At 46.9% G+C, this 27,657-nt stretch overlaps 1 protein-coding gene across 2 annotated transcripts in view; it reads left to right on the plus strand.

Annotated features, from left to right (window-relative positions):
• Positions 1–229: 229 nt before the first annotated feature.
• The window catches only part of TSPAN9 (tetraspanin 9), a 193,242-nt gene continuing 165,814 nt past the window's right edge, over positions 230–27,657 (plus strand). Inside the window, exons 1-2 of one of the 2 annotated variants that reach the window (XM_079142014.1) lie at positions 230–310; positions 5,831–5,876. The gene's annotated coding sequence lies outside the window, so the exon portion shown is untranslated. The remainder of the gene's footprint in view (positions 311–5,830; positions 5,877–27,657) is intronic. The other variant, XM_079142017.1, reaches the window with a different exon arrangement.

The raw sequence follows: 27,657 nt of genomic DNA on the forward strand, positions 1-27,657 counted from the left end.
CAGGTCTAAGGCTGGGGACTCGGCCGGGGTGCTGGAGTGGGCTCCTGTGGCGGCTCTCTGCTCAGCGCTTTCCGCCGCGCCCTCAGCCTAGCCCGAGCAGCGGCTTCTGGCTCGCGCCGCGCGCTATTCCCACGCGCGCTCCCCCGAACCGGGCTCCGGCCCCTCGTTGGCTCCGCCCCGCCCGCGGCCTCGGCGTTCCCGGCCAGGCCCCGCCCCCACCCCGGCCCCGCCCCCCGTTTCCGCTGGCGGCGGCGGCGGCGGCGGTGCGGGAGAGCGAGCGGAGCTGGGAGCCCACATTCCGGCAAGCGCGGTGAGTGCGGCCGGGTGGCGGCGCGGGGCTCCAGAGGCGCAAAGTTGCGGGGGGTCGGGCTGCTGCTCGGTTGGTCAGGCAAGCCTCCCACCCAGTCCCGAGAGGGGGGAAGCGGCTGGGGGCGCCCCGGGGAGGCGGTACTCTGGGGAGGCGGTGTGGGCAGGGCGGCAGTGGGACGAGAGGAGGAGGAATGGGGCAGGCGCCGCGAGAGGGGGGCGGGAAGGTGAGTGCGGAGCCCAGTCACTCAGCCGACCGGAGTCTGCCAGGGGAGAGGCTGGGAAGAAGACCTTTCGGGTATGGGGCTGCGGGAGAGTGGACAACGGAAGCCCACGGGAGGGATGGGGGGTTCGTAGGATACATCAGAAAGGGAGACCCGTCGGAGCTGTCAAGGGCCCAGTAGACCGGCTTGACAGTTCATACAGGGCACATAGAGAGGACCAGGACCTTTTGGGCAGGGTTGGGATACTGCTTGCAGCTCCCTGGGTATCCCCAACCACTTCTTGGGCCACTGCTGGCAGATCAGCACTCAGAGTGACAGGGCTTTGGCACGTCCCTAGGTCCGGGATGCAACCCATCTGTGCACTCAAGTTTGGGACTTTTAAAAACTTTCTTGTGGTTAAAAAAAAAAAAAAAAAAAAAAAAAAATCCAAACAAGCAACTAGCTTATGAGAACAGTATTTGTAATAGTGCATCTTGGAACTAAAATTTGGGATTTCTGTCTTTCAAAAAGGTGTTGGTCACTCTTTCCTGCCTCTTTCCCCAAATGCCTAGGGAGGAGTCTAGGGAAGTTGACAGCCTTGAGGTAATGTGGGATTCCCTGAGCTAAGTTGACCTTTCCTCCTCGTGCCCCGCAAGACGGGATAAAAAATAGCAGGTTCCCAGGCTGGGTTCAAGGAACCAACATTCTTGATTTGATGTAACCTCGCCTTTCTGACCTGCAGCTGTCCCCTTCTCTGGGGCCACTCAGGCATTTCCTCCTCCAGGAAGCTTTCCTAGACTAGGACTCACGTGTACCTGACATCTCCCTTTTCTTTACTAAAAATAGCTGGAGTGAAGCTTTCGTATGTATATACTGCTATAAAGATTTGCAGTCAGCTTGCCATCATGAGGAATGGGGAGGGGAGGAGAGGGATTATGCATAATTTCAAACAGTGGACTGGACAAATCATTTATATTTAGCTGCGGAATGCAGCCAGAGAGGCAGACAATCACCCCAGCTTCCTACCCTCAGCCTGATCCTACCATGGCTGATATAGCTGGGCTGTAGGTTGGGAGTAAGAGAGGGAAGAGGATTGGGGTGCATAGAACCTGAGGTATAATTCACTTTTACTCTCACTCATGGAAGACGTGCTATGTACAAGGCCATGGACAGTTGAGAGTGTTCCAGAATGGAATGGGGTTTTTGTTTGTTTGACTTAATCAGGTTTTAATCTTCTGGTAGAGCTCTTTAAATCTGTGAACAGAGATTTCATATTAATAAGAATAATGAGTATTCAGGAAACTGAAGCAGGAGGACGGCAAGTTCAAGGCCAGCCCCAGCAACCTAGTGAGGCTTTAAGCAACTTAGCAAGAACTTGTCTCAAAATAAAAAATAAAAAGGACTGGGGATGTGGATCAGTGGCTAAACACCCTGGTTCCATACCCAGGACCAAAAAAATAAGTAAAAAATAAAAAACAAAACTATGCTTGAGTCACATAAAAAATGTAATGTTTTAAAAATGTCATTTATAGGACTGGGGTTGTGGCTCAGTGCTAGAGCACTTGCCTAGCATGTGTGAGGCACTGGGCTCAATTCTCAGAACCACATATAAATAAATAAATAAAGGTCCATTTAGTTAAATTAAATTAAAAAAGAATAATGAGTATTTATAAAGTCATTTATAGTTGACCAGTATATTCACTGCACATTAGCTGTATTTAATTTTGTTCAATTCATACATATCCTTGTGAAGGGTGTCTTATTTTAGTTGCCTCTTTATAGGTTAGAAAAATGAGACTTAGCAGGAATAAACATCTTCTCTAAGGTCATAAGACTCATTAAGAGAGAGGCAAAACTTGAGCCCATGGCTTCTGACCCCTCTTTCCATGTGCCTTTCTTCCCTACTTACATTGAGCCTTGTCTTAGCTCGTAACACCACCTATTTGTGCAACTTTGGACATGCTATCTCCCCTTTCCAACTCTTTGATTTGGAGGGATATTGAGTTAAAATGTTTCTAGAGTCTCTTCCAGAATCACATAATTAATAGTATGATATCAGCAGCCAGCTAAACAATTATTAAGTGTTTTATTTATGTGAGGTTTTTAATTGTGGCAAAAAACACAATGTGAAATGTACCATCTTAACCTTTTTTTTTTTTTTTTTTTTTGGGTACTGGGGATTGAACCCATTGAGCCACATCACCAGCCCCCCACCTTTTTTTTTTAAATTTGAAACAAGGTTTTAATAAGTTGCTTAGGGTCTTGCTGTTGCTGAGGCTGGCCTTGAGCTTGTGATCCACCTGTGTCAGCCTCCCAAGTCACTGTATTACAGGCCTGTGCCGCCACACCAGCCGATCTAATTTTTTTTTTAAGGGCTCTGATGTATACAGTTCAGTAGCATATTATTGCACAACAGATCTCCAGAACTTTTCATCTTGCAAAACTGAAACTCTATCCATTAAATAACAATTCCCAGTTTCCTGGTCCTCCAAGGCCCTGGCAACCACCATTCTAAGTGCAGTGTGGTGTGCTTATTAAGATCCCACTATGTGCTTAATATGTACTGCCCATGAGTGGTTAATAAAGAGAGTTGTAGAGAGGCAGTCAGCATCAGTGGGTAGCCCTTGGGCCCTGGCTAGCTGACAGGAGTGCCCTCCTGCATCCTGGCTCTCTAACCTCCATGCCAGGACTGTGAAGTAAACGTGTGAGTAGGTAAGGCCTTGGGCACGGGCCATCACCTCTTTTGGCCTCAGCTTCCAGCTTACAAAGTGAGGATAACAATACCAAGTTCTCAGGACTGTGGGAAGGAGCAATGAGACAATGTATGTGAAGCACGTAGCTTAGGGCCTCATATGCAGCAGGTGTGCAGTAAATGGAGGCTGTTATTTATAACCTAGCTGGGGAGACTCGACTAATATTCTTGGAACAAGAGAGGACAAGACTTCTTTTCTTTTCCCATTGAGCCCCAGGCTTGCTGTGGTCGTCATCCCCACTGACTAAGGGGGAATGGATCTGGTCCAGATGCCTTAACCTGGCAGTCAGCATCCTTCGCCAGCCCCAGCCTGCCTATCTAGCCTCATCTCCCACTCTAATTCTAGGAAGCCCAGGGTCTAGCCAGACTGATCTTCCAAACATGCTTCATTCTTTCCTTTTTTGTACCAAGTTCATACTCTTTCACTTTCCTAGTATGCTTTTCCCATACCTTCTTCCTGTCCTTCAAGGTTCTGTGCATGTATAATTTCTTTCAGGGAACCTTCCCTGACCACCCATCCCAAATGAGCCTCTTTTTCTGTGGAAATTCTATGACATTTTCTGCCTTTGCCTGATTCTTGGCTTTCAGACTTTGCCTTGGGTGATTCTTAAGGAATTTCTCAAATGCTTAGCATGTGTGTTATGTACAAGAGTCTGTGCTAAGCTTCCCCTCCCCCTGATACTGGTTATTGAACCCAGGCATGCTCTACCTCTGATTGAACTACATTCCCAGTCCTTTTTGTTTTGTTTTGTTTCCAGTGAGTGTCTTGCTCAGTGGCTGTGGGCCTTGTTGAGTTGCCAAGGCTAGCCTAGAAATTGCAATCCTCCTGCCTCAGCCTCCTGGGTGTCTGGAATTACAAACATGTCCCCAATCCTTTTTAATTTCTGTTTTGAGACAGGGTCTCTCTAAGTTGCCCAGGATGGCCTTGAACTTGTGATTTTCCAGCCTCAGCCTCCTGAGTAACTGAGATTATAGGTGTGCGTTAGCACACCCTCACTCTGTTCTGATGATACAAAAATAAAAAAGAAAAAAAAGCCCTTGTCTTCATGGGGTGTGTAATCCAGTAAGGGTGTTAGAAAGGGGTTTGAAAATGACAGTTCAAAGTACAAAGTGAGTGACTTCTGAGAGAAAACTGTTAAGTGGGTTCAAATGTGTATCAGTGGCCCTAACTGAGAAGGAGTGCTTTATGCAACAGATTGTAGTGGTTGCCAGTATTGAAGGGAGGCTTGAGTTCAGACAGAAGGAGGAAGGATCAGCCTGAGGATAGGCACTGAGAATGTGGTTGGGTGTATGAGTAGCCCAGTGGGGCCATTGTGTGGAATGTGTGGAGGGAAGCCATTGGAGAAAAGACTAGACAGGTAGACTGAGTGACTTCAAATGTCCAGCCAAAGAGTTTCATCTCTTCCTCCATTCATTCATTCAAGAGAAATTGAGTGCCCACCACATGCAGGCATTGGACTGGTCAACCTTGGGGGACCCTGGGACCTGAGCTGGTTTTGAGTTACAGAAGCAGGCCTGGGCTTAAGGAGTGGGAGACAGAGATGTGAGAAGAGGGGAAATCTTGGTGGGGAGAGTGGTTGGGTAGTCATGAAGAATGGTGTGGAAGAATGACCCTGAGGCATTTTGGAAATAGGACCGAGACCATTTATGAATTGATCAGATGAGGCCTCAAAGAAGCATTGAAGCTGCTTCTGAGCTGGGTGATTGTGAAAAATATGATGCTGTTTGCAGTTTCTATAGGGTATCATTTCTCTGACTAGATTCTGAGTCCCTCCAGGTTGTGGATCCTCTTACGTTCTCACTGTACTCACTGCTGAGAGGCATACACTAGGCACAGTGTGGACCCCTGACCTCAAGAAACAAGACTTGTGCCTTCCAGAATCCCATATTTGCTTCCACAGCAATATTTGCACACAGCCTGACTTTCTCCAGAGTCATGTTTCTGTGGAGAGTCAAGTGTTTCCTGTATATATCCTCACACTCCAAGTTAACTGCCCTTCCAACTTCTGCTGTAGTTTTATCTCTCACTTGATGGTCATTGTGTACTAGTTTCTACTGTGCCATTAAGAGTAGCTTTGGACATGATAGGGAGGAAAATAATACAGTGTCCCATTCCATTTTATCAGCCTCATAGTATATGCTAATCAGTCTTATGTCTCAGGGAAGTTATACACTTTTAGGTATCTTTAAACTTTGCATCTCTTTTGAGTGGTCAAAATGTTAAATCATTAGATGCCCTTAGCCCAGGGACAATAAATATGTGACATGGATACTGTTTCTTCTCTAACTGCCCATAGCAGTCCATAGCAGACATCACTAATCAATTACAGCTGTCTCTCCTGCTGAGCCAGGGTTCGGGTTCTGCTCATAATACTTTAGGCACCCACCACCAGCTGAGTGGAATTGCACCACAGCTGGAATCTGTTTGCCATTTTTGGCCTTTTCCAGTTGTTGAATCAATAGGGTCCTTATGGGAGACTGTTGCCCCAAAGGGTGGTCATTGCTGGACAGAATTCTCCCTAGAGTGACTTCATAGCAGAATGGCGATAATTTTTTTATTTTCCTGCAGGAATATTCTGGGACCACGGTGTTTGCAGAAAATACAACAAAAAGAGGTCAGTGTCAGCCTGGGTCCATTTTATGCTGGGGCCTCTGAAAGTCTGTGTGTTATAAACTAAAGTCAGTCTTTCTTGCCCTTTAACTGTGGGTTGGGAAGGACAGAATAAATGCTGACATTTTCTAGATGTTCCTCTGCCCTTGCTCTTGACTTGGAATTTATAAGATCTTTAAATTGGGCTTTGGAGCTCTGCTGTTTTCTGATTGACCGCTGAGAGTACTCTTAGTTTCTTTCTTGGCCACCCCAATTGTGTGGAGGAAGCTTAGGGAAGCAGGAGAGGCTTGTAACTTCCTGCTTCCTGTCTCCTCCCAGCAGGCTGGGAAGCCAGAGTGGCTTGGCCTCTCACCAGCAGGCCAGGAACGAAGCTGCAGGAGTCCCGGCCAGTCCTGTGTGTCTCCATTCCTCTTTGCTGGCTGCTGCAGGAGTGCCCCCTCTCTGCTCCTCCAGGCTCCTGGGGTCTTGCTGATGGCATGTCTTTGTTCCCAGCACTTGTGCATGGAGGCCCCTGCTGAGCTAGCAGGCAGAAGCTACTGGCAGCCCGTGTGGATGGTGCTGATTCAGGCTCCCTGGGGGAGCTGCTTACAGACCTGGGCCTTTTTATGTTTTAATTTATGTGCATTTTATCCTGTGGCTTCTCCCTGCTGGGTGATTTGTAAATCTCTTACCTTCCGTGAACCCAGCAGTGTGGTTGGTGGAGAAAGAGGGGAACTGAATGGTACTGACTGGTGGCTTATTTTGCCTCAAGAGTCCCTTGTCTAAGTTCCAGCAGGGATTATTTGGTGGCCCAAGAGTGGCCCTGTACTTCTTATTGTCCCGCCATGCTTTGTTCTTATTCATATTTGTCATCATCAGCCCCAGTTTTTAGACTCTTTCATAGGTTCACAATGAACTTAGTGTAATTATACTAAATTCTGATTTAAATCTCATTGCACTTTCATCATAGTCCTTTGTGGTAGCTATCATTCTCCTGCATTTTACAGTTTCTCCTGTGTTAGGTGAGCAGGGATTCCAACCCAGGTGTTCTGCCTGGCCTTCTACAGATCTGTGCCATTCTTCTCAATCTCCCAGGGAATCCTCTGCAAGGCCCTTCCAGAGCCTGCCTGTGCAGGAATGTGTGAACTCCCATTTTGAGTCTTTGTCCCTCTTGGGACCTGCATGAGTGTCCACTTTCATTCTCACAGCTCTGGGATTTGGGGCACCACCTATAGTTGGACCGTGCCGTGTAGCCAGGCACATGGGCTTAGGCCAAGAAAACACAATCTGGTGACAGTTAGGTGGCAGAGAAGCAGGGACCTGAGGACAAGAGAATGGTGGTCCATGTGCAGCACCTCTTACCTCATCACAGATCCTGTGGGGCCTGTTTCTGGTGGGCCCTGCCAGACAGAACTTGGTGGGGAGCAGCCCAGGAGGCCTGTGTGGCCTTGTGGACAGACAGCCTCTGACATCACACCATTTCTAGCCAGATGATTGTCTTGGTTCTGTAGTCTGTGTTGAAGCTAGAATGAAAGAGACCTGAGTGAAGGACTTTGCATACAGGAAGTTTATCCTCTCTCATGGCTTTGGTTTTGCCATTTCTTGTCATGCTTATGGACCTCTGGAATCATGACCAGCTCCGGGGAGGGAGGCTCTCATTCTGGTTTCTGTTCCTTCCTCTCACTGCAAGTGACCTTTGCAGATTAATTGCTTTCTTCAGTCCTGTTTCCTTACCTGAAAATGGGAGGTTAGATGATTCATGGCCAAGGTCCTTTTTAGCTCTGCTGTAGGTTGTTTTGGAGGTAGAACATGCCTGAATTTTGGCTTGCAGTCCTGGAAGATCCTAATTCCTCTTCCTCCTGCTAATGCCTTCTCTGCTGCTGGTCTAGAGGTGGATAGCAGAGGAAAGAGGTTAATGAGTAAACCTGGCGCCCTGATTTCTGATGGGGGGTGTGCAGAGATTGTTTACAGAGATGGCTACACTAAGTGGCCATCTCTTTGCCTCATTGGTGCAGCTGCTTTCATTTGAACTCTCTGCCTCCTGCCCCTGCCAGTGCAGTTACAAGTTAGAAGGCTCCATGGCTGGACTCTAGCCCTGTAGGTTAAGAATTCCAACTGTGGTTGTATCCACAGCATCATGAAAAGAGAAAGTGCCTGGGTGTAGTTCAGCTAGACCAACATGCAACTAAAAACTCAGCTGGAACCAGCCTGGGGCTTCTGAGAGTGGGAAGGGGACGAGGAGTTCTTCTGTTGACCTTGTAAGCCAGTGTCACACCCTGAGTGGTTCAGTCAACACTCTAGGACCCAATGTAGACTTTGGGGGACTATCCCTTGTTTAATATTGTCTGCAGTTTGGAGATTACCACACCCCTCCTGCCTTTTCTTCCCCACCTCATCCGCTGTGTGGCAGATGGCTGGAAATGGATTATACTTTGAACACTTGCTTGCTTTCTAAGAGTCTTGTGACTGTCTCTACTCTCAGCATTTGTTAAAATGTCTGATTTTGTGATTCCTACAGGAAAGGGTGGTGTAAAAAACAGCCCAAGTGTTCTGAGGGACCAGGAAACTTGATAGGTGCCTCCTAGGATTCCCCCACTTGTTGGGATGGCTTGGCTGTCATTGCAAGAGTTCTGGAGAGGCCTGTGGTCTTTGGTGCAGGATCTTCTTCAGGCCTTGGCCTTAGTAACTTGCATAGCACCTTTGTGCAGATTTGAAAAATGACCTTTCCTCAGGTTAAAAACAAAAATTAAAATAAATATATTATTGTACAATTAGAACAATGTCCATCTCTGCCTGGGACAGCCTTCTAGAACCCTGGTGGGCTGTGGCCCTGGCTGTGTGTACACCTGCATGTACATTTCCCTCAATTGTAGGGTGCACATGTTGCTGGTAGCACACAGTATGTGCTTCTTCTACTCCCAATGAGGGGAGCATGTCAGGTTCAAAGTCAAGGAGAAAGCCTCTGAGAATAGTAGATGGCAGGGAAAGTGATCTTGTGGAGTATGCTCAGAGCAGGGTTGGAACTCCGTGTGACCTACCTGGTTTGTAGGCAAGTTCATGTGTACCCTGTCTTAGTGTGTGTGTGATGGGATATGCCTATAAGGGTTTGTGTGGGTGGGAGTTCTCCTGCATTGTTCTTGAACTCAGTTGAGACAGATCCACCTGTGCCTGCTCAGTAGATCAGTTTATACCTGTGATGTGAAGCCCCCTTAGTGGGCATAGCACCTGGCAGCCCTGCCTATGGCTTCTCCCTTTGCTACCTGTCACAGTATGGAGACTGAGGCTTGGGGGTCTTAAGCTCTCAATAAGCCCTGGAGTGAGAGGTGCCCAGGGGAGCACATCCTGCCTCAGTGAGCCCCAGCTCTCTTCTGGGTCAAGCTGTATATATAGGAGGGCTCTGAGGGGCAGGGTGACTGCCAGGATTTGAACAGAGTATGTTTCTGGGTGTGTGAGCATGCAGAGTGACATGTTTTGTTTTAGAGAAAATGAGGTAGAGGTCTGGGCTTGCAATTTTCCACTCATCTTAATCCTGGGAGATTCTAAACAGCTTTGTTTAAAAACTGGATGTGTAGATTGCAAGAACCTGAGTGAGGAAGAGCTGTTGTGTCCCCCAGGAAGGCAATTAGGTTTGAAGCCAGAGTGTGGATCTGTTTGACCATTATGTATGTATGTATGGATGCAGTATGTGGACCCAGCGGGTGGGGAAGCAGAGTACTTACAGCATCAGCCATGGCATGAGTCACTTGAAATTAACAGCCATTCACACTGACTCTCTCACTGCTTTGCTGCTGGGTGTGGGTGGGGAAGGGGAGGAAGGACCAGGTTGGGATGGGGTCCTCACCTCTGTCCAGGTTTTGCAGGGCAGAGAGGGAAGAGGGTTTGGAACTCCCTGCTTGGCTCTGCCTCTCTGACACTGTTAGAGAAGCTGGGGATGGCGGTGGCTGGTTAATGGGTATCTGTAAGGAGTGGTCTGTACCAGCAGTGCAGGGAGAATAACACAGGCCACTGTTCAATCAAGGGCAAGGTCAGTGGAATTGTTTTTGAGGATCTATAGAAGAACTCAGGGGAGATGGATCAGAGCCTGGAGGAAGGGCGGGGATCTGGGGAGGCAAAGGAAAGGGGCTCTTTGCATGGTTGCAGTTGGGGGTGAAAATCTGAGGTTGAGGTTGTGGGGAGGTGAGCATAAGTCTGGGTGGAGAGTGAGAGGTATGGCTAGACAGAGTGAGGGGTCCTTGATCTGGGGTACCTTGAATGCTGCCTGGAGCAGCTCAGGTTTAGGAGGCTGGCAGTGGGGAGCAGGGGTAATGAAAATGGATGTTTTGGGAAACATGAATTTTTTAAAAAGCATCTTTCTGTTACAAAAATAAATCTCATTTTAATATTCAAATATTGTATAAATTATAGAACAGGAAAATCTCCCATAATCCTGCCCTTCAGAGATAATCACTGTTAATACTTTGGTTTCTATTCATTTCAGATATTTTTATGCTAAACTAGCATCCACCTAGTCATCTTCTCAATGTCTGCAGATAGAATCAATCATATTGGACTTACTGTTCTTCAAGTTCTTTAGTCGTCTTTCCACATAAGAACGACCCCATTATTCTCAATGGTCACCTAGACTTGCTGAATGTGTTTTTAAAATCAATTATTTATGCAGCACAACAGAGCACCCCCAAATTTAATGGATTCACATACCCATAATTTCATTTGCCTGCTGTGCTGTGGCTTTCATTTGCTCACCTTCAGGCTGGGCTCAGCTGGTCACTCCTGAGCTCATTAATGTGGTGACAGTTATCTGGTGGCTTTGCGAGGACTGGATGATCCAAGAGAATCAGGAGGCTTCTTTCCCCATTGTGACTTTTCACTGTCAAGGAAACTAACCTTTCACGAGAAAATGGAGTCTTCTTGTAAGATCTGGGCTTGGAAACCTCCAAAACACAGTATCCATCTACTGTTGGTAAAAGCAAGTCTCAAGACTAGTGGAGCTCCAGGGGTGGGAGAGACGGCACCCCTGGTGGCAGAATGGCCATGCCACATATGCCACATCCAAGAGTGTGTGTTCAGGGATGGGAGGGCAGGGATGTGCAACCTCTCTCTTGTCCAGGTGTTCGAGAATAGGAATCTTTGGGAATAGACCTCAAAGGTCTTTGGAAGACAGTAATCCCCCTTTCTTCTCAGCCTACTCTTTGCCCCTGATAGGCCAACCACAGACTTTGGCAAGGGCAGGGCTTTTTTTTTTTTTTTTTTTTTTTTTTGATACCAGGGATTGAACCCAGGTTCCCTTAACCACTGCGTCAATCCCCAGCCCTTTCTATGTTTTATTTTGAGACAGGGGCTTGCTAAGTTGCTCAGAACCTTGCTCAGTTGCTGAGGTTGGCTTTGAATTTAAGATCCTCCTACCTCAGCCTCCTGAGCTGCTGGGATTATAGGCATGTGCTATCATGCCTAGCCAGGACACTTTTCATGTTGGTTAGAAGTGCAGTTTGAGGTGGATTTGCTGTGTGTGTACAGGGCTAGTGCCAGCAGAGGCTTAGACTTTGTAATAGTGTTTACGGCCCTAGGACTCCTTGAACCATCTATTTCAATCTTCCTGCCCTCTGAAATCGAAGAACCAAGAACTTGGCTTCTTGGTACCCCTTGCTAATTTTCATGACATATCTGAAAAATGAGAGTCTGTGGGCTGGGGTTGTAGCTCAGTGGTAGAGCACTTGCTTAGCACATGTGAGGCACTGGGTTCGATTCTCAGCACCATGTAAAAAAACGAAGATATTGTGTCCATCTACAACTAAAAATATTTAAAAAAAATATGAATCTGTAAATGATGGGCCTTTAACAAAGCCAGCTGGTCACTCCAGGTCCAGGCCACTGCTGGAATTTCACTCATTGATTTGCCAACAAATACTGCATCTACTATGCTCAGGCTTCCCTTACATCTTCTAGTAATCTCACATGTAAAATAAGAGTACCTAGGTCTGTGAGATGTTATCTTTTCCTTCTCAGGCAATTCATGGTAGATTTGACATTTTGTCTTCCCGCAAGGTGCTCATTTTTATAGTTTTCTCTTTTCATGCCCTGACTTGGTAGCTCTTCCCTCTCTGAAATGTCACCAGTGGCCAGGAGGCAGGAGGAAGCAAGGAAAGAGTGAGCAATGGAGCATTAATAAATCCTTAAGTCCCAGTTTTGAGATACTGTCATGGATCTGCTGGTGGGGAATTCTCCCCAGCTCTGGTTATTCATCAAGCCGCCCACCCCAACCCTCCACCTTGCTCACTGGACCCGATGAAAAACACTCTCCCAGCACAAGAGTGTTCTTTTGCCTGTCATCTGCCTGGCGGTTTGTGCATTCATCAAATTAGAACAAAGGCAAAGTGGGCTTTCACATTTGCAAACCCTGCAGTGTTTTATTTTCTCCCTGCTCCCTCTCAGCATCTTTTGGAAAAGAAGTGTTTTGTGGCAGTAAGGTTCACTGTGAAAGCATTCTGCACCCTATGGCACAGCCTCTTGGCCATTCTCCTCCTCCACCTCCTCCCCCACAGTCCCAATGTGGGAGGCCTGATATAGCTCAGCAAAGGAGTTGGTGAAGGCTGTGGAACAGGAGGGAGCATGGCCTGGTGCCACACTCAGGAATGTCCCTGGTGCATCTGGGTGACTTGGGGGTGCCAGCATTGTGCTCTTGTTGCAGGGTTAATGATATCTAATCAGCTTACAGGCTTAATATTTACAGTGCTCAGTGCTGATGGAAACATGCAAAGCTGACTCTGCAAACCTTTGAGCAATCTGGCAAGACCAGAAACCTCAGCAACTCCTTTTGGCCAAGCAATTGGAAAATCTGGATGGAGGTCCTTAGCCTGCTCTAACTGAGAGTTTGCTAGTTTGAAGCAGATAGTAGGTCAACTCCTCATAAGCAGAGACCCAGGAGGCCCTCTCTGATTTCTAACTTCTCTGTTCTACTTCCCCATTATTACTGGTTCTCCATGGCTATGAGGATGGGTCAAACTTCAGCACGCTCAAGGAACATAGTGTTGTTAATCAGCAAATAATTATTGAACACTGATTCCTTAAAGACTGAGGCAGCTTTTGGCCCAGTTACTTGGTGCAATAAGAGAGTTTTAGCCAAATGCAGGATTAGATAAGTCATCAACCTTTCTGTTTGCAGCTGTTGACTATCTTTTTGTTTTATCTAGTTTTCTTGTTTCCTTGTAAGATTTATTCCCATAGCATCTCTGGTACCCAGGAGTGGACTCTGAAGGCAGCAAACCATGCAGGAAGGGGTAAGATTGCTATAGATTGTTGGACATCATGTTACTCACCTGTAATTCTAGTGACTGAGGAAGTTGAGGCAGGAGAATTGAGAGTTTGCGGCAACCTGGACAACTTAGACCCGGTCTCAAGATGAAAACTAAAAAGGACTGAGGATGATAAAATGCCCCTGGGTTCAATCCCAAATACTTGGGTAAAAATTGCTATACATACAGACAGAGCCCTCTATGTAGAATTCAAAGGTGGTATCTGCTTTGACCCACCTGGGAAGTCTCACTGCCCAGAAAAGTCACATCTTAATGGACATAAAATATGATGGTACCTAGTTCCATTGTCCACCTTACCCACTGCTTATCCAAATATGTCAAAGTCGTTTAACAAATTTGGATGTCCCTATAAGGATAAGGATGGTCCTCCCCTGAGGCTACTCATTGGATTGTGCCTTGGGCTCTGAGGACTGTGTTTCAAGGACACTGCAGCAGAGGCAGCATCTCTGTAATATGGGTGTGGCTTTCCCAGAGGGACCATCCTATGTGAACTGAGAGGGAAGTTAGAAATACCAGGGCTGGGTGAACTGGTGGGTGCCCTGAGCCTGCTCTTGGCTTGCACACTGCAGTTTGGAAAAGATCAGGCAGGTGGGCTGCTTCTTCCGAGGAGCTCATGTCCTGATATGCTGGTGAACATGATGCCTGTGAGAAGCATTCAGAGTCTTGGGCTGGAGGACCTGAATCATATACATTGTCTTCCCTGTGAATACTCCTGCTGTGTGCTCACCTTTGGGATTCTAATACTAATGTAGAACCCATTTATACCAAGTTGGGAAGCCACAGAATTGTCCCAAGTTCTGGGGGACAGGCTGACAGCCTGGTTTCTTAGGCCCACATGGTATCTGGCTGGGTAGGGGTGGGGTTTGTCCATTAACTGATGGCTCTTGAGTATGAGCCCTGATTCTGGGCAAGAGAAGAGGTGGAAGGTGACTCTAGCATGCACGACCTATCTCCTTTAGTGCCTACAGGTACTCTTTAAATCATTTGTACTGAGCTTGTGCTCTGATTCTGGCTAATGGGCTAGTGAGAGGAAGAAGATTAGAAAGGAAGGATCTAGTCTCCAATTCACACATGAAGTCTGGTCCATCTCTGTGCACCTTCAGGGCAGTGAAGAGGGAGTCAGCTATAGAAGATGAACAGGGAAGGCTGCCTAATGCCACCCTAACCCAAACATTAGTGTCTGTTGGGGAGGATGGCCTAGGGATCTAGCAGATCCCCATTATTAGAAGATTGCCCCACCCAGAGAAGCCCTCAATACATATTCGTGGATGAGGGTAGGAAGAGGATAGTGAGTTTCAAATCTGGAAAGAAACTCACCTGGGCCAACCACAGTCTGAAGCTGGTCAGCTGCCAGAATTTCTGCTATTAGATGCTCCTTTGGAGTCTGGTCCTCAGGAATCTTCTCTTGAAATTCCACTGCCTGTTAGGGAGGCAGCCTGTTTCCAGCTGTGGCAGCACCTTAGCAAGGCATTTTGGGGATGAGGTTCACAGAAGGGGTGAGTCATTCAGACTCCTGGCTTCCTTCCTTACCTTGCCCAGCATTGCCTCTAGTTCCCAGATGTTTTTCTTTAAAATTTCAGTGGAGTAGCCTCAGGGGTCCCCCACCTCCTTCCAGAACTTGCCAGTTACTGCCAGGAAATGCTCATGGGCCTTCATGGAGCTAGACTGATATGTGGCCTCTGGTGTTTCTGAAACCCTGCCACCATCTCTACCTTCCTCACTCCCCAGGATGCCAAACAGAGCTGACTCCTGGGCTCAGGACTTTTGCAAACCTCACTGACATTTTCTGATGACACCAGCGTTTCTTTCCTTCTTCTAAAAACCCCAGGGCCCTGAGTATACTAAGCACATGCTCTGCCACTAAATTAATTATTATTATATTTTTTTGTTTCTGGGGATTGAACTCAGGGGCCATTGACCACTGAGCCACATCTCCAGCCCTATTTTGTATTTTATTTAGAGACAGGATCTCACTGAGTTGCTTAGTGCCTTATTAAGTTGCCGAGGCTGACTTTGGAACTCATGATCCTCCTGCTTCAGCCTCCTGAGCCACTGAGATTACAGGCATGCACCACCGCACCTGGCTGAGCTACATTCTTAGCCCCTCTTTTTTATTTTTAGTTGATACATAGTAATTGTCCATATTTATGGGGTACAGTACAGCACTTCAAAATGTCTATAGTATATATAGTAATCAGATCGGGAAAATAGGCACTTCTGTCACCTTAGATTTTTGTCATTTCTTTGTTTTTGGAACATTCAGAATCCTATTAGCTATTCTGAAATATTTAACCGTTGTAACCATTACCCTCTTATGCTAGAGAACATTAGGAATTATTCCTCTTATCTAGCTGCACCCTGTGCCTGTTAACCACCTTTCCCAGGCTGTGGTAACCACTGTTATATTTTCTGTTCATTTACTTATTAGCTTCCCTGTTAAGCTAGAGGCTCCTTTCCAAGAGGGGCAGGAGTATTTCTAATGTCTTGCCTAAGTCTCTCTTGGGGTCTCTTTTTATTCCTTCTGAAGAGCAGAGGCCTTGAGTTTCTCTTCTCTGATGCTTTTCCTATTTTCTCGTTGCCTGGCACCTAGTGGACACTCCTCTGTGTATGTGTGTGTGGTTCTGGGGATTGAACCCAGGGCCTGGTGCATGTTAAGCATCACTGAGCTCAGTGATGCTTATCAGCCCCTCAGATATTTTGTGAATGAATTAATACTACACATGTGATCTAAAAAGAAACGTGTCCCTGACTGCATCCCTGCAGGACACAGTGCTTGCTTGACTTCACCATCCATCTTCATAATCACAGGGTTTGAAATGTCTCTGGGGAGAAGGCAGGGATTTCTCTGGAGCTCCTTATGAAAGTGTCCACAGCTTTGGGAGTGGAGAATTATGCCTTCTTTCTCAAAGGAGGTGGAGAGGAAGTTGAGAAACGAGGAGGCAGCTGCTTGGAAGTCTCACACCTGAGGAAACTGAGGCTGGTTTTCCTGGGATCTCTGGGCAGGTGAGCAATGGAGCTTGGAGCCAGGTGTCCTAGTCCTGACCTGCATTCTATCTCCTCTATCCCTCTGCCACACCCACACCTGCTCCTACCTTCCTCAGCAACCCCAGGGGTACCTCAGAGCTCTTGGCTCCCTGTGGGAGAGGGAACTTCACAGGGCCTGTGGGCAACTTTGTAAGACAACATGCACTCAATGGCCAAATCCATGAGGACTTGAGAGAGGCACGTGTGGGTTATTTTAGGTTTGGTGGGCCGGGCTCAGCTCTCTCTGGCATTCTTGGCCTCTAGCCTTTCAGAATTGACCAGAATGGAAGGATGATAAAAATCGAGACTCCAGGAATAGCCCAAGAATTTACTCATTCTTAACCTCTGGGAAGAAGTGCTGCCCAACCCACTCTGGAGTGGAGGTGGGGCTTGAGGGAGGGAGACTGTGTTGTGGGAAGGGGAGAGAAGGAAAGTTCAAGTTCATTTCCTCTTCCTCCCCTGTGCCTGCCTGGAGGAGGGGGTGGCAAGCACAGTGCTTGGCTTAGTGCCAATCTGATAAGGGAAGCAGGATTTAGAGTCCAGAGGAATGTCAGCACCCCTGCCCCCATCCTTGCCTCTTGGGGAGTTTTCTGGTAACAACCTTGGAGCAGAGTTAGTGGGTCGGTCTTGGTATCTCTGTGCCTGTCTCTTTCTGTTTCTCTGTCCTCAGGCAGAGGACCAACTAGAGACAGTTCTGTTTTCAAATCTTCAGAGAGACCTCATTTCTTCCTTCCTTCCCCAGAGTTAGGTGGGTAATCACCTTTGGCTCAGTGCACACTGAGGACTGTATTGAGCACCTACTTGGTGGCAATTCAGGAGCTCATTGATGCTGGGCCTGTCCTTAAGGAGCTTGAGTGGGCCTGTAGAGACAAACACAGACAATGACATTGTTCAGAGCAGTGTGGAGTGCCAGAGCACCATGGGACTATAACAAGTAGAGTCAGTGGAAAGAGCAGTCCATGGGATTCAGGACCCTGACTGGCCTTGGGTAAGTCATGTTACTTCTTAGATATGTTTCATCTGCGAAGTGAGGCTTAAGAGTTCTCATCACAGGGATTGCCGGGAGAAGAACCTTCTGAGATGGGTAAAATATATCTGTCACTTCTATTTTTGTTCCACCTGGGGGTCCATCCTTGGACCCATCATAGCTGGGTTGTCCCCATGGGTGGGGGGGGCAGCCTGAAAACTCAGAGGTCACGCTGGATCTTGAATGGTTCTTCTGTTCTCTGGATCCTTCTGCTTAGGATAACAGCAGAGTCTGAATTAGGCTTAAAAAAAAAAAAAAACGTTTGACTTATGCAGGACAAGGTGACCTCTTGGCTTACCAGTGAGGCCAAAGGACTGAGGCTTGCAGAGCCTCCTTGGAGCTGCTGTCTATTCCTGTTCAGCCTCATTGTTCCCCTCTTAGGTCTACCTCATCCTTCTTGTTTCTGTGATGCCAAATTATTTGTGATTCTCCCTCCCTTCTGTTTTCTCTCCTAAAGGCTGTCATTTCTATTGTCCTGCTTGCGATCCCTCTTGCTTGAAATGCCTCCCCATCTTGCATTGTTTCAGCAAATGTGACAATTTGTTCAGCCATTGTTTCTCTCTCTCTCTCTCTCTCTCTCTCTCTCTCTCTCTCTCTCTCTTTATTTTATTTTTTTAGCACCGGGGATTGAATCCAGGAGCATATAACCACTGAGTCACATCCTCCCTGCTCCACTTTTAAATTTTTTATTTTTATTTTTTTTTTGGTACTGGGAACTGAACTCAGGGTCACTTGACCATGGAGCCACATCCCCAGCCCTATTTTGTATTTTATTTAGAGACAGGGTCTCACTGAGTTGCTTGGCACCTTGCTAAGTTGTTGAGGCTGGCTTTGAATTCGAGATCCTCTTGCCTCAGTCTCCTGAGCTGCTGGGATTACAGACATGTACCACTGCACCTGACTTTTTAAAAATTTTGAAACGGGGTCTGCTAAGTTGTTTAGGACCTCGCTAAGTTGCTGAGGCTGTCTTTGAACTTGGATCCTCCTGCCTCAGCTTCCCAAATTGGTGGGATCACAGGTGTGTGCCACCACACCCAGCCAGCCCTTGTTTCCTTAAGTATTTTTCCACTCCCACTTCTCTATTAGAACTCCAATTATATGGATATTAAACTGTTTGGTATTATCCTATGGATTGCTGAAGCTCTGTTAATTTTCTTCTGTTTTCTTTCTTTCTGAACTTCATTTTGGATAGTTTCTATTGTTACATGTTTACATGGATGTTTTCTTTTGCAGTATCTAATCTAATGCAGACCCCTCCAGTATCTTTTCATTTCAAATATTGTGTTTCCCATCTTTAGTCCATCTGAGTCTTTCTGATGTGTTTTCTTCCTCTCCTTATCATGTTTTGGTTTTCTTCTTCCTTCTTGAGCACATGGGGCATATTTACAGCACCTGGTTTTTCATCCTTGTCTGCTAGTTTCATCATCTCTCTCATTTCGGGGGTGTGTTCTACTGACTGATTTTTTTTTTCTGGTTATAGGCCATTTTTCTGCTTGTTGGAATGACTGCTAATTTTTGATTGGATGCCAGGCATTGTGAATTTGATGTTGATGAATATTGGGTTTTGTTATATTTCTTTAAACAGTATGTGACTTTATTCTAGCATGCATTTAAATGACTTGGGATCAGTTTCATACTTATAGTCTAGGGCTAATTGAGCCTCACTACTAAGGCAGCACACTTCTGAGGACTCTACCCTACACCCTTGGAGGTCTCTTCACTCTCATTGGGGGATGTGAGCTCTTTCTGGAATTGTGTGTGCTCCGAAGATGATTTGGTCGATTGCTTTTTAATGGTTCTTTTCCCAGTCTTGTGGAGTGTCACCCCACAAGTGTGCAGATCAACCAGGTGTTCCAGGACTCTTCTGCAGGTCTTTCTGAATTCTTTCTGTACAGTCCCTCCTTTTCTGGCATTTTACCCTAAAAGTCCTAGCTGTGCGAGCTCTAATTTCTGTTTCCTCTTCTTGGCAAGACCATTGGATTCCACCTGGAGTCCTCCTCTCTGAGCTGCCTTTAGTAGGACTTACCTCTTATTTGCCAACTCTCAGGGATTACAGTACTGTGCTGCCTGTGGTCTAATTTTGCAGCGGTTTCATGTCTTCTCCCCAGTTTATTAGTTGTTTAAGGTGGGAGGGAATATCTAGCCCCCATTACTTCACCATGGCTGTTGTCAGGAGCCCTGCATTGCTTTAAGTTACCTGAGGTATCTCCCTTTCCTGGAGTCATCCTTCCCCACTGGGGTGGTGTCTCCAGTTAGAATTCCTAAAAGACCCCATTAGCAGCATGTAATTCCCTGTAATTTTTTTTTTTTTTTAATCTTTCCAAGTTTGCTGTCTCCTTTAGCACAAAGATGATATGGCATTTTTCTCAGTATCCCTTATACCTATCTTATTCTTTGCCATATAGTAGGCAGCTTATATATGTTGGGTAAATAAATAAATGAGAACAAATGGAAGAAAATATAAGCTAACCATACCAGGTGGTTCTAAGGAGTTTTTTTCCCTTCTTTTTCTCCTCCTCCTCTCCCTCCTCCTCCTCCTCCTTCTCTTTCTCCTCCTTCTTCTGTGGTGGGGATGAAACCCAGGGCATCATGCATGCTAAGCAAGTACTCCACCCCTGGGCTGAACCCCCAGCATGCCAAGAACAATGCGGTCCTGGATGTGGGGTCTAACTCACAAGAGTTCATACCATATCTGTAGCATTAGAGTTTCTTAATTCTGTTTAGGACATTGACAAATCTGAATCCATCTAGAGGAAGGTGATACTATGCTCATGGGAATTGGATGAAGGATTTGGGGATGCTTATTTTGTCAGGAAATTGTTTTTATGAAGTCTGTGGGAGGGGCCATAATCATGTTCTTCCAGCTTGTGTAGGATGGAAGGCCAAATCTATGGGTCAGGGATCTCAGGGGATCAGATTTGGGTGCAGACCCAGAAAGAGCTTGCCAGCAGAGTCATCCAGCAGAGAAATGGGTTACTTGGGAGGTAGTAAGCTGCTGGGATTTAAGCATATCTGTTGGTGAGGGATGTTGTGTTTGGGATTATAAGATTAGATGGGATAGTGCATGAGGTAATCTCTCTGAGACATTCTACTCAACTCTAAATCTTACTCCTACCTTTGAGCCCCATGATTCATCTCCCCTTGTAATCTCTCATCCCCAACCTGTGTGTGCCCACATACACACACACTAACTCAGAGAACACACTGGGAATGTGCTTCTTACCTTTGTTTTATAAAACTACATACATCCCTCCTCCTTGCCCAAGTGGGTATCTTCTCAATGCTCTGCAAACTAGCTGCTGCCACCCCCAGCTGGTGTCTATGCTTTTCTCTATCATTGCAGCAACAATCTGACTTGGCCGGCCCCTAATGTCAGTGCCTTGTTCCATTGTCTCCTCTGCCTGGACACACAGAGCCTTTGAGAGAGGGATGATTCTGGCTAGCTCATTGCTTTCCCACCTCCTCACCATCCCCTGGTGAAGCCTTGCAGCTTGGCAGCCTTGCTGTAGCCATGGCAGAGCTCAGGGACATCACCTGTGTGGACGCTGCTCTGAAATTGCTCCTTTGCTTGTTTCTCTGGCTTGTTTCTTCCTTGGAGGCCTCGAGGACTGGAGGCTCCCACAGTGGTGCCACCCACAGGGTCTAGGATGGTAAGTCACACACTGTGGAGAGGGTAGTGGTCCAGTGAGTGGTGGTGCTCCAGGGCCTCTTCAAGTACCTGCTCTTTTCCAGTTTTTAAGATGGCTGCAGGAAGCTGCAGGTTGGATCCACTGCAGTCAGGATGTGTGTGTCTGCAGCTCTGAGGCTGGAGGAGGAGCATGGAAGTCTGCCTCTGGCTGGGGTGTCATGAACCAAGGGACCTTCTAGTGGAGCCTACTCTTATGTTTCCCCAAAGTAGTTGCCAGCCTGTCTGGGTAACTTTTCTATCTCAGCTCTCTGCTAGGGGAATTCCTGGCATCTACTGCCTCCCTCATTGTTTCTACAGTGGTCAGCTGAGGCCCGAGGGAGACCTGCAGCTGGGTGGGCTCTGAGGCAAGGGCTGTGCAGAAAGCAGGCCTGAGGTGAGAGAGCTGCCCAGGTAGTAAATGCCTGGCTGCACCCAGGGGCCTTGGGCTCTTGCCACTCTTCCTGTTGTACAGCTCCTCATTCTTCCATCTGGCCTAGCCAGGTACCCTCATGGTGGTGGAGGAACACTTTTGAACTTGGGACTTGGAACTCTATGGTCTGCTTAACTGGGGCCACCAGACCACTTTGACATGAGCAAAGCTTGGTTTCTTTCTCTGCATAGTGGGAAGAAGAAATACTCCTGGGGGAACAGAAGGGAAGGCTCCCTCAGGGGACAGGGCTGCTGACTTCCCAGGGAAGCTTTCAGTGTCCTGAAGACAGTGGACTTGGTGTGTTCCTCAACAAGGACTCCAAACTCTGTAGATGAGACTTCTCTTCCCCAAAGAGAAAAAGGCCATGTTATTTGAGGGATGGATCTTCTTGGAAGCCTGCACTCTGAATGTTTGTGGGCTCACAAAGTCAGTGCCACTGGCAACGGAGCACTAGGAGAAGGGCCTGGCTGTCTGTGCTCACTACTGCATGTCCAGTGTCTAGAAAGGTTTCTGCTACAAAGTATTCGCTCAGCTGCTGTTTGTTGACTGAATAAATGAGTCCCAGAGAGGGAGTCTTAGCATCTGGGTGACTGGGATAGTGCCTCTTTATAAATGAGAAAGGCAAGTTCAGCAGTGAAGCTGTGTGCCCAAGCCATGTACCACTGGGAGGAAAGCCTGTCTTAGAACCTAATGTTCTTACTCGTGGTTTTCAGCTGTTCCATCAGAAGGTGTTGAGGTAGTTGGGCAAGGTGGAGCATGCCTGTAATCCCAGCAACTTGGGAAGCTGAGGCAGGAGATTTACAAGTTTGAAGCCAGCCTGGACAATTTAGTGAGAGCTGGGGATATAGCTCAGTGGTAGAGTACCCCTGGGTTCAACTCCTAGTACCAAAAAATTTAAAAAAAGAAAAAGAAAAGAAAAAAGATGTAAGGATAATAATAAAGACAGTGGTATCATATTATAGCTAATATTGACTTTTATTTTTTTGTTATGCTGCCGGTTTGAGTCTAGGTCCTCATGTATGCTAGGCAAGTGCTGTACCGCTGAGCTAAATCTCCAGCCCTGGCCTACTTTAAGTTTTTTTTTTTTTTTTTTTCCAGTGCTGGGCATTGCACTGAGAGCCTTGATTAAGCTAATAAGCAAGCACTCTACAACTGAACCACACCCCCCAGCCCTTAGCTTGCTTCTTGAAATGCATTCACTGAAAAGGTTTTCTGAAGTTGTTCTTCATTCCCTTCCACTGTCTTCACCAGTTCCTTAGTGTCTACCCCAGAAAACACCTGCCCTTGGTGTACCTACACAGTCATCCCTCACTATGGAGTTGGTTCCAGGAACCCCCTGAGGACACCAACTCTGAGGATGCTCAAGGCCTTTATGCAGAATGGCACAGCATTTGCATACAGTCTCTGCACACCCTCCTGTGTATTCTGAATCATATCCAGATTGTTTAGGGAAAAATGTCAAGAAGAAAATTCTGTACGTGTTCAGTACAGAAGCAGTTTTGTTCCCCAGAATTTTGGTCCATGGTTGGCTAATCCTTAGATGTACAACCCATGGGTGTGGAGGGCTGATATAGTCACTATTTTTGTCAGCCTTATCCATGGTAGTTGTTATCTGCATGCTGTTTTAGGTCAACTCATATTTTATTCAGGACTTCCAACTGGTTATCTTTCCATTCTCTGTGTGGTTATCTGTATAGGATCTGCTTATTCATGCTTCAACCAAACATTTTTTTTGAACACTTACAGTGTGCCAGCAGGTCCTAGGCCTCGGGGGTTCAGTAGTAGATAGGATACAATGTGCCCATCTAGGGACCTCATCCTGGTCTCTGTGGTATCCTCTTAGCACTCAGGCCTTCAGCTGGGTACTGAAGGTTTGGGCCTGGGAGAAAGACTTTTGGGATTGCCCATTTTTCTAGGGTTTTCCACCAAGCCAAGCACCAAAGCATATTCCTAAACATCCTCTTACTATTGCTACCTCTTGACGGTAACCTTGAGTGGCTAGAATGAGGACTGTTTTTGTCATTGGAGGCAATTTGTGAGTGGGAAAGTGGGACTGAAGACTCATTTCCAATGCCAGTCTCTGCTTGGTCCACTCTAGGTGTCCCAAGACTCATTCCTTCCACAAATGTTCAAGGGGTTCCTCTGGACCAGGCATTGTTCCAGGCACTGGGGATGCAGGCATACAGAAAAATTCCTGTTCTAAAGAGTGTTAATTTTGGTAAAGGAGCTAGACAATAAGCAATTAAAATCTGTAGTTTAGTGGATGGTGACAGATGCTATGGAGAAGAGTAAAACAGGGAAGTGGGGGGAAGAGGGGCCACTGGCAGGGATTGTAAAAGGCCTTATTAGGAGGGGACATTTAAGGAGAGGTGGAAGAAGGAAATAGCAGAGGAAGGTGTATTCCAGGGCAGAGAGACCAGGAGGTGCAGAGGCCTTGAGGTAGAAGGATTGTTCAAGGACAGTCCAACGTGAGTGAAGTGAGCCTGGGGAAGATCATGGGACTCAGATCACATAGGGCCTTGAAAGCCAACCCAAGGATGGTAGCTTTTATGGTGGGAAAAATTGACGCCATTGGAGGAATTTGATCAAAGGAGAGACAGAGTTATCTTATATTTCAAAAGGGTCACTGTTAGGACTGGGGATATAACTCCATTGTAGAGTGCTTTCCTAGCATGTGTGAGGCCTGGTTTGGATTCTATCCCCAGCACTGACAGTGGGGTGGGGCGGGGGGTGGGAGAGGAAGGTCACATGGCTGCTATGTAATGGTCATAGTTTGCTGTCAAGTGCTTGTTGTGTGGCCAGCGTGGTGCAGCAGAGTCTTTATGTGCACATCTCATTTAATCCTCACAGTTCTTATGTCTGTTTTAATTAGAAGGAAGCCAAGGTTCAGAAAAATCAAATTTTTAATCCAGGATCACAAAGTTAGAGGTGATAGAGCTGATAAGTCAGTCTGATGCCAGAGTTCATGCTCTGAACTATTGCACATATTTTCAGGGGCAGAGGCACTGATAGTTGAGGATAGCAGTGAACAAATATCTGGGTGTGATGGTCAGGCTGGCCCTGAGCCTGTTCTTTGGCTACTCTCAGGTGTTTAGCTGGTCACCCAGGAGGGAGGTGAGGGACAGGCCCCCTCCTCTAGCTTGCTTGTTTGATAGAAGAAAGAGCAAATTGCTTCCAGATGAGGGAAGGCTGCCTGGGGAGTGGAGTTGATGCCCCATCTGCGGAGAGCAGCCTCTCTGGCCTGCGAGGACCCTGTGTCTTGTGTTTGGCTCCTCAAACAATCCTGCTACTTAAAGCCCTGAGCCTTCTGCTACTGACTTGGACTCAGTGCCCCTGGCAGGCAGATGTAAACCTCTGTAGGTGAGCCTTCCCCTCCCTGGGGATGGCAGCTCCCTCTGTTCTGAGGGAAGTCTGGGCCAAAATGCCCTGTATTTTATCTCCCCCTTTTCTTCCAAGTTATTCAGATCACTTTCAGAATGTCATTCCATAATCCTTGTATTTATTGCTCCCTAAGGAAGTGAGGAGGGTTTTCCTTTGTCTCTAAAGAAAAAATGCTATAGGAAGGGGAGGGGAAGCAGGAAAAAATAAATAAAAAAAGTGCTACAGGGTGGAAAAGTTGAGATCAGAGAGTGATGCTGGGGTAGAGTAGACCCAGGAGCACAGGCAGATGGGGCAGAGGTGAGCTGAGGGGGAAGCTGGGGTTCTAGATTTAGGGTTGTTCTTTTTATATTAACCATGTGTTTTGGTATCTGAATCTGGAGAAGTGATATTCTTTGCCTGCCCTCCTTACCCAGCAGCTGTCTCAGTGTGGCCCTGGAGTCCAGGGTCTGCCCTGTGTATACTTATACACACACACTTCATGCTCACATACACCCTCACGATCTCATACTCACACAGTGCATGTGTTCTTCATACACCTGCTCACACACCCTCACTGGCTTCTATACTTACCCCACATACATACACCTGCTGTACACACTCTTGCATAGGGCTTGTACATGTCTGCTCCCACTGTGGCTGTCACACATGCTTAAGTGTGTGCCCAGTTTACCTGTGCATACACCCTCCCAAGCCCACAATGAGTTGTTTAGGGTGCATGTGTCAGAGCTAGGCACCAGCAGCTGGTGGGTACCTGACTTGGCATGAGTGTTTCTGATAATGGTAGAGTCCCTGCAAGTACTGGACCCCACCTAGTGCCTCAGTTTATCCCTGTTGTGTAATAAAGGGAGAAAACTTTGAGAGACTAAGGACACAGAGAGACACACAGGTGGGTCACTATTCTGAGCTGTTCAGACTGGAAGGTTCTGTATCCCTGAAAGGTCAAGTGTGTCTGTACTGTGAGCAGAGAAGGGAACTGGTGGTGGGAGGGACAGTCTTCAGGCTGCACCTCCTGCAGGGCTCCCTGCCTGGCCTTGCTTCTCCAACTGCAGCTAGTGTGTTCCCAGCCAAGAATATATGCCACCAGCAAAGCCCAGCCTGTGACTGCAGAGCCTGGGCCTGGCAGAGAGGGTGTGTTGTTCAGCAGGACAGAAGGGACCATTCGGGGAAGAAAAGGGTCCTGCTTGGCTGCTTGGGTCCTCCTGGGTTACCAGCCACAGAGGCAAAGCAAACAGGCCCTTGACTGCTTCTATTTCAGAAACCTCACCACCATCGCCACTGCTACTGCAGAGCACAAAATCATCCCTGGTCTGTGGAAATCCAATTAGACTTGCGCCACTGGAGGCCCCTCTGTGGGGAGAGAAGAGGAAGGCGTGAGGGGAGGGGAGGCTCCCTCTACAGAGCTGCCTCCATAAATTTGAGTTAGGGTGGTGCAGGGGCCAGAACATTATTCATCCATGATTGTCCTTCCTGACCTCGTGATCCAGCCAGTGAAAATCTGCATGAAAACCTGAGGTTGGCTAAGGCAGGGCTTCAAGGGGCAGGGGGCAGCCTGAAGACTTAGATTGTATTCCCAGTGTGTTTGACCTTCACCCAGTCTCTGGTCCTGTGATCTTTCAGAGCCTTAAACCTTTGGCTTTTCTGTGTGGGGGTGGGGGACCAGGTACAGTGAACCCTCTGTTCCAGCCCAAGCTGCCATATTTCAAGTGTGCTTCTTCCAGAGTCTCTACATCCCTCTTGTTATGTTTGGCTTGCTGTCTTTGTACAGGGCACTGGTTTAATGGTGGCCTATACTCTAGTGGCTGGCAGGCTGCTCTGGGGACCTTTATGCCACATCCAGAGCCAGCCTTTTGCCTCAATGTCTCCATGCTTCATACTCTGATAGATTGTATTTTACTTATTGTATATTACTCATTCCATAAAGAGGATATTAAAGTGAACCCAAATACTCATGATATCACCAGTGCTACTTGAGCATGGCTTCATTCATTCCTGGCTTTAGTTGCAAATGTAGACCTGGACTTTTGTCTGTGGTCAGCAAATCCATGGATTGTGATGTGTCCCTGAGCCTTTGCACCTATCCCTGTTGCCTGCACCTGCACTGTGCTGTATCACCTTTGCTTATTCTTGAAAATTTTTTACACACCTTCTCCCTGCACTTAGCATCCTTGTCATGTGAAATTCCACAGTGCCTCATGCCGAAGGCACCAAGCTGAATAAGACGTAGTCTTTCTCTTAGAATCTAGTGGTGTAGACAGGGAGTCATCTTGCATCTGCAGCCTGCTGTGACAGATGTGCCACAGGGGCAAAGTACTGCATAATAGGTACTCTTAATACTTGTAAACCTTACAAATCTGAAAAAGAACTCTAGGAATTCACATTTTATTGATATTCTGGCTTGGTATGTGATCTAAGCCTGGGATTTGTGTATGCGCACATGTGTGCAAAGTGTTGTTTACTTTTCTTGAAAATCCAGGTTACTGTCTAGAAGTCTAATGCCATTCCCATTTTAATTCTTTCTAGGTGGCCTGATTTTCTTCTCTGAATTCTCTAGTGTCCTGTGTGAAAGTCTTTGTCTCTGGTATTCTGAAGTGTCACATAGGACGTGACTTCTTGCGACTCAGCTTTCACCTGATGTGTGGGGTGCCCTGAGTATCTGTTCAGTCTTGGAGTACACATTATTAATTCCTTCATTGATATTTGACTCTCTCCATTTTCTCCTCTCTTTTGGAATGCGTAGAATTTGGGTATTGAATCTCCTGGATTGACTCTATAGTTTTAGGATATTTTCTATTTCTCTTTTCTTTGAGATGTTTTCCCCCACCTTTGTCTTCCTGCTTTCTGCTGAGGTTTTCATTCTAGTTAGCCTATTTTTAGTTTCTAAGAGATTTTATGTTGTCTTAATCTTCCTCTTTTATAGAAGCCTGTTTTGGTTTCTTGGATACGATACCATCTCCTGTGTCTTGGAGG

This window comes from Sciurus vulgaris, assembly GCF_902686455.1.
Source record: "Sciurus vulgaris genome assembly, chromosome: 5".
Classification (NCBI taxonomy): domain Eukaryota; kingdom Metazoa; phylum Chordata; class Mammalia; order Rodentia; family Sciuridae; genus Sciurus; species Sciurus vulgaris.